General features: G+C 36.4%; 1 non-coding gene and 1 pseudogene across 1 annotated transcript; both read right to left on the bottom strand.

Moving 5' to 3' along the window:
- Positions 1–835: 835 nt before the first annotated feature.
- Positions 836–4,796, bottom strand: LOC122625845. Its single transcript, XR_006326680.1, has one exon. It is a non-coding gene; the product is annotated as a large subunit ribosomal RNA (ribosomal RNA).
- A 382-nt stretch (positions 4,797–5,178) lies between these two features.
- Positions 5,179–5,355, bottom strand: LOC122625844 (annotated as a pseudogene).
- Positions 5,356–6,679: the final 1,324 nt, after the last annotated feature.

Genomic DNA, 6,679 nt, shown 5'->3' with positions numbered 1-6,679 from the left:
TATATTATTAGTAGATAGGGACAATTTCATATGCGCGCGTCACTAAATCGATGACAATGCATTTGCAACTTGATAGAATTTTGTAAAGTCTTTAATTCTATATCATTAGTAGATGGGTAAAATTCATATTTGGCAACTTGATAGAATTTTCTAGTCTTTAATTCTATATTATTAGTAGATAGGGACAATTTCATATGCGCGCGTCACTAAATCGATGACAATGCATTTGGCAACTTGATAGAATTTTGTAAAGTCTTTAATTCTATATCATTAGTAGGATGGGGACAATTTCATATTTGGCAACTTGATAGAATTTTGTAAAGTCTTTAATTCTATATTATTAGTAGATAGGGACAATTTCATATGCGCGCGTCACTAAATCGATGACAATGCATTTGGCAACTTGATAGAATTTTGTAAAGTCTTTAATTCTATATCATTAGTAGATGGGGACATTTCATATTTGGCAACTTGATAGAATTTTGTAAAGTCTTTAATTCTATATTATTAGTAGATAGGGACAATTTCATATGCGCGCGTCACTAAATCGATGACAATGCATTTGCAACTTGATAGAATTTTGTAAAGTCTTTAATTCTATATCATTAGTAGATGGGGACAATTTCATATTTGGCAACTTGATAGAATTTTGTAAAGTCTTTAATTCTATATTATTAGTAGATAGGGACAATCTCATATGCGCGCGTCACTAATTCGATGACAATGCATTTGGCTACCGGGATCGATCCGAGAGGCAGGCAGGCGCTATACTATAGCTAGTGCGCTGCGCTAAACCTCACGAACCAACAATAATAAGTACATTAGTGTACTTATTTCGAATCATCAAGCAAAGGATAAGCTTCAGTGGATCGCAGTATGGCAGCTGCTCAACCACTTACAACACCTTGCCTGTTACAAAAGTCGTTTACAATTGATTCTAGGCTTTGTCATTGTATTAAATAATGCTTTTATATGTAACTAGCGCGGCATCAGGTGATCGAAGATCCTCCCAATTTACTATGTTACAAATTACATTGGCATCACATCCATTGTCGTTTATAAAGTAAATTATAAACTTTAAATGGTTTAGAAGCCATACAATGCAAATTGCCCCTTATTTATCATTGCAGTCCAGCACGGATACGACCTTAGAGGCGTTCAGGCATAATCCAACGGACGTAGCGTCATACCACTGTTCGCTCGAACAAGTATTGTGCCATTGGTCCGTACCTGCGGTTCCTCTCGTACTACGCAGGAATGCTGTCGCAACAACGTTTTGTCATTAGTAGGGTAAAACTAACCTGTCTCACGACGGTCTAAACCCAGCTCACGTTCCCTTGCATGGGTGAACAATCCAACGCTTGGTGAATTTTGCTTCACAATGATAGGAAGAGCCGACATCGAAGGATCAAAAAGCGACGTCGCTATGAACGCTTGGCCGCCACAAGCCAGTTATCCCTATGGTAACTTTTCTGACACCTCTTGTTAAAAACTCTTTAAACCAAAAGGATCGATAGGCCGAGCTTTTGCTGTCCCTGTGTGTACTGAACACCGAGATCAAGTCAGCATTTGCCCTTTTGCTCTATGTGTGGTTTCTGTCCGCACTGAGCTGGCCTTGGGACACCTCCGTTATTATTTGAGAGATGTACCGCCCCAGTCAAACTCCCTACCTGGCAATGTCCTTGAATTGGATCATACCTGAGTAATTGGAGTTATACCAAATTTTCAAATCAAAAATACATAAATGCATCGTTTTATTAAAGAATTTGTTTGCGATTATATAACAAACTCGTGATACTTTGATCAAGAAGCTTGCATCAAAACCCAATACCATAAGATATAATAAATATATCCGTATAATGGCTAGGAAATGATACACGTTCCATTTAATCAAGTAAGTAAGGAAACAATAAGAGTAGTGGTATTTCATTGACGATACCAAACCGAGGTCTAATATCTCCCACTTATTCTACACCTCTTATGTCTCCTTACACTGCCAGATTAGAGTCAAGCTCAAAAGGGTCTTCTTTCCCCGCTAATTATTCCAAGCCCGTTCCCTTGGCTGTGGTTTCGCTAGATAGTAGATAGGGACAGTAGGAATCTCGTTAATCCATTCATGCGCGTCACTAATTAGATGACGAGGCATTTGGCTACCTTAAGAGAGTCATAGTTACTCCCGCCGTTGACCCGCGCTTACTTGAATTTCTTCACTTTGACATTCAGAGCACTGGGCAGAAATCACATTGTGTCAACACCCGCTAGGGCCATCACAATGCTTTGTTTTAATTAGACAGTCGGATTCCCCAAGTCCGTGCCAGTTCTGAATTGATTGTTAATTGATAATCGTTATAATTAATAAGAACTAATTGGTTTAACCCAAATAGTATTCTTAAAAATTTTAGCAAGAAAGTTCCACAATTGGCTACGTAACTAAACTATCCGGGGAACAAGAAACTAACATAAATGCTAGAAACTCTATTTACCCAGAACGAGCACATAAACCATGTTATTGTTTCCCAATCAAGCCCGACTATCTCAATCTTCAGAGCCAATCCTTATCCCGAAGTTACGGATCTAATTTGCCGACTTCCCTTACCTACATTATTCTATCGACTAGAGACTCTTCACCTTGGAGACCAGCTGCGGATATTGGTACGGCCTGTTGAGAAGTTTGCGTGTCCCCACCATAAATTTTCAAGGTCCGAGGAGAAAATATCGACACAACAGTATATGTCATGCTCTTCTAGCCCATCTACCATATCTCTCTGCGAAAGACTTCCATGGTAGTACGGCTATAAAACAGAAAAGAAAACTCTTCCGATATCTCTCGACGGCTTCTTTATGGTCGTTCCTGTTGCCAGGATGAGCACGAGGCCCATATTTAATAACAAACGGATACTCAACAGGTTACGGAATTGGAACCGTATTCCCTTTCGTTCAAAATTATTCAAGTGTATTATATTCGCTTTTTGTATGTAGTTTGGCATTTTTGTTTTACTTGAAAATTTTCGGCTTTCGCCTTGAACTTAGGACCGACTAACTCGTGATCAACCACTGTTCACACGAAACCCTTCTCCACTTCAGTCCTCCAAGGTCTCATTCGATTATTTGCTACTACCACCAAGATCTGTACCAATGGCAGCTCCATGCAGGCTTACGCCAAACACTTCTACGCATACCATTGTACCTTCCTACTCACTAAAGTTTCAAAATTTATATCACAAGTAATATAAATCATCTACTTTAGCGGTAATGTATAGGTATACAACTTAAGCGCCATCCATTTTAAGGGCTAGTTGCTTCGGCAGGTGAGTTGTTACACACTCCTTAGCGGATTTCGACTTCCATGATCACCGTCCTGCTGTTTTAAGCAACCAACGCCTTTCATGGTATCTGCATGAGTTGTTAATTTGGGCACCGTAACATTACGTTTGGTTCATCCCACAGCGCCAGTTCTGCTTACCAAAAGTGGCCCACTGGGCACATTATATCATAACCTTGAACTTCATATCAAGAAAGTTAAGGTTCTTACCCATTTAAAGTTTGAGAATAGGTTAAGATCGTTTCGACCCTAAGGCCTCTAATCATTCGCTTTACCAGATAAGATTATTTTATATAATATTAAAATGCACCAGCTATCCTGAGGGAAACTTCGGAAGGAACCAGCTACTAGATGGTTCGATTGGTCTTTCGCCCCTATACTCAATTCTGACAATCGATTTGCACGTCAGAACTGTTTCGGTCTTCCATCAGGGTTTCCCCTGACTTCAACCTGATCAAGTATAGTTCACCATCTTTCGGGTCACAGCATATATGCTCAAGGTACGTTCCAGTTAGAGGCATAAATAATATAAATATACATTATACATAACTATATAGAACGCCCCGGGATTGTGTTAATTAGCTATAAATAGTTAAAAAACTAATCCCATTAGTAGTCAAGTTAATTACGCTATTAGGTTTATATCCCAATAACTTGCACATATGTTAGACTCCTTGGTCCGTGTTTCAAGACGGGTCCCGAAGGTATCCTGAATCTTTCGCATTGTTAATCATACAAGTGCATATAATAAACATAAAAATCAATGATAATTATGCCATTATATAATTCCGAAAAATTAACGCACTGTAATCATATAAATCTATCAGCACTTTATCAAATTAATAACATTTATTCTGTGTTAAAATGCAAGCACTTTAATTTGAATAAACTATAAGTTATATTTTATGATAAATTTGGGATATGCTAATAGATTACAATGTCCTTATATGGAAAAAATGCACACTATCCTCATAATATTATTTAAATATTACAATTTTAATGATGAATTTTCCATAACGGATATTCAGGTTCATCGGGCTTAACCTCTAAGCAGTTTCACGTACTGTTTAACTCTCTATTCAGAGTTCTTTTCAACTTTCCCTCACGGTACTTGTTTACTATCGGTCTCATGGTTATATTTAGTTTTAGATGGAGTTTACCACCCACTTAGTGCTGCACTATCAAGCAACACGACTCTTTGGAAACATCATCTAGTAATCATTAACGTTATACGGGCCTGGCACCCTCTATGGGTAAATGGCCTCATTTAAGAAGGACTTAAATCGTTAATTTCTCATACTAGAATATTGACGCTCCATACACTGCATCTCACATTTGCCATATAGACAAAGTGACTTAGTGCTGAACTGTTTTCTTTTCGCTCGCCGCTACTAAGAAAATCCTTGTTAGTTTCTTTTCCTCCCCTAATTAATATGCTTAAATTCAGGGGGTAGTCCCATATGAGTTGAGGTTGTATATAACTTTTTATTGCTATTAATTCTTTATATATAATGATAAAACATTTTATTAAATTCGTTGTAATAATTTCCATTATTTTTTGTAGCTTAGTATTTTCCATTAACGAACCAACGAAGAAAATAACATAACCAAATTTTTTCTATTTCCGAATCATTAATAAGAGACAATCCTAGATGAAAATAATTCAATTTTTATGCTAGACATTTCTCAGTATTATTTGATTGAAAAGAAAATATTTCTCTTCGTTTTTCACATTCAAATGTGAGGATAATGTTTTCATATACAGTTTTTAATATTATGAATAAAATTATTATTTTATCCAATAATATACCATATGCTTATAAAAATTTATAAACAACTTAATTAGCATAGTCTTACAACCCTCAACCATATGTAGTCAAGCAGCACTATAAAATTAATTAAAGTACATAACAGCATGGACTGCGATATGCGTTCAAAATGTCGATGTTCATGTGTCCTGCAGTTCACACGATGACGCACAGTTTGCTGCGTTCTTCATCGACCCATGAGCGAGTGATCCACCGCTTAGAGTTTTATAATTCATTTCTATATAATGTCAATATTGTTTTTATTGAAAGAAATTAAAAATACACCATTTTACTGGCATATATCAATTCCTTCAATAAATGTATTTTTATACCTAAAATAAATGCTGCGAAATGTCTTAGTTTCATATAAGCATATGTATCATATAATTACCATTTTATTTATAATTACCAATATGGGCGATACATACTGCATTTTATATAAAACATTAACCTGATGGATGCCAGGTACAACATTGTATATTTTAGGTTGTTGCATTAGCCAACGTATGCTCATAACTAAGATGAACAATACATATTCGCAACGCGTGTATATTATGGTCCATATACAACAAATTTTAAAAATTCGATTGTCCATTTTCGAATTTTTAGGAAACACATTGTTTATTTTTATTTTAAAGCATATATAAATCATATTATTTTTTTGTGAATCCGCAAAACTTCACACACAATATATTGTGGTCCCCAATCACAATTTTTAACTTATGTGGATTAATGTGGACGCAGTCACATATAACCAATGTGGTGGCTAACCACATTTATGATGTTTGGCTAGGAAACCAGATCATCATTTTAATTTGATTTTTGATTCTTTGAATCAATTGAATTATTGTGTTCGATAATAGTCATATATAATTGCTTTTGTAAATAATCATAAATCATGTGCTTTTGTAAATTGATCTCATTGTAATTTGGTAAATTTGGTTTTTGGTAAATTCAATTTATTTGTATTATACAAATGTTTATTAACGGTAAGGATATTATACAAATGATCCTTCCGCAGGTTCACCTACGGAAACTTGTTACGACTTTTACTTCCTCTAAATAATCAAGTTCGGTCACTTTTGCGAAACAACCGTAACACGCAAGGCGTCACAGTGATCACGTCCGGAGACCTCACTAAATAATTCAATCGGTAGTAGCGACGGGCGGTGTGTACAAGGCAGGGACGTAATCAATGCGAGTTAATGACTCACACTTACTGGGAATTCCAAGTTCATGTGAACAGTTTCAGTTCACAATCCCCAAGCATGAAAGTGGTTCAGCTTTACCCGGACCTCTCGGTCTAGGAAATACACGTTGATACTTTCATTGTAGCGCGCGTGCAGCCCAGGACATCTAAGGGCATCACAGACCTGTTATTGCTCAATCTCATTATTGCTAGACGCAATTTGTCCATTTAAGAAGCTAGTGTCCTTATAATGGGACAAACCAACAGGTACGGCTCCACTTACATAAACACATTCAAACACAATAAACATTTTACTGCCACCATGAATGAAGGCTATATAAGCTTCAGCACCATAATCCT

This window comes from Drosophila teissieri, unplaced genomic scaffold (genome assembly GCF_016746235.2).
Source record: "Drosophila teissieri strain GT53w unplaced genomic scaffold, Prin_Dtei_1.1 Segkk92_quiver_pilon_scaf, whole genome shotgun sequence".
NCBI classification, from domain to species: Eukaryota; Metazoa; Arthropoda; class Insecta; order Diptera; family Drosophilidae; genus Drosophila; species Drosophila teissieri.
The sequence above is the reverse complement of the archived record's forward strand: the minus strand, read 5'-3'. Positions and strand labels throughout refer to the sequence as shown.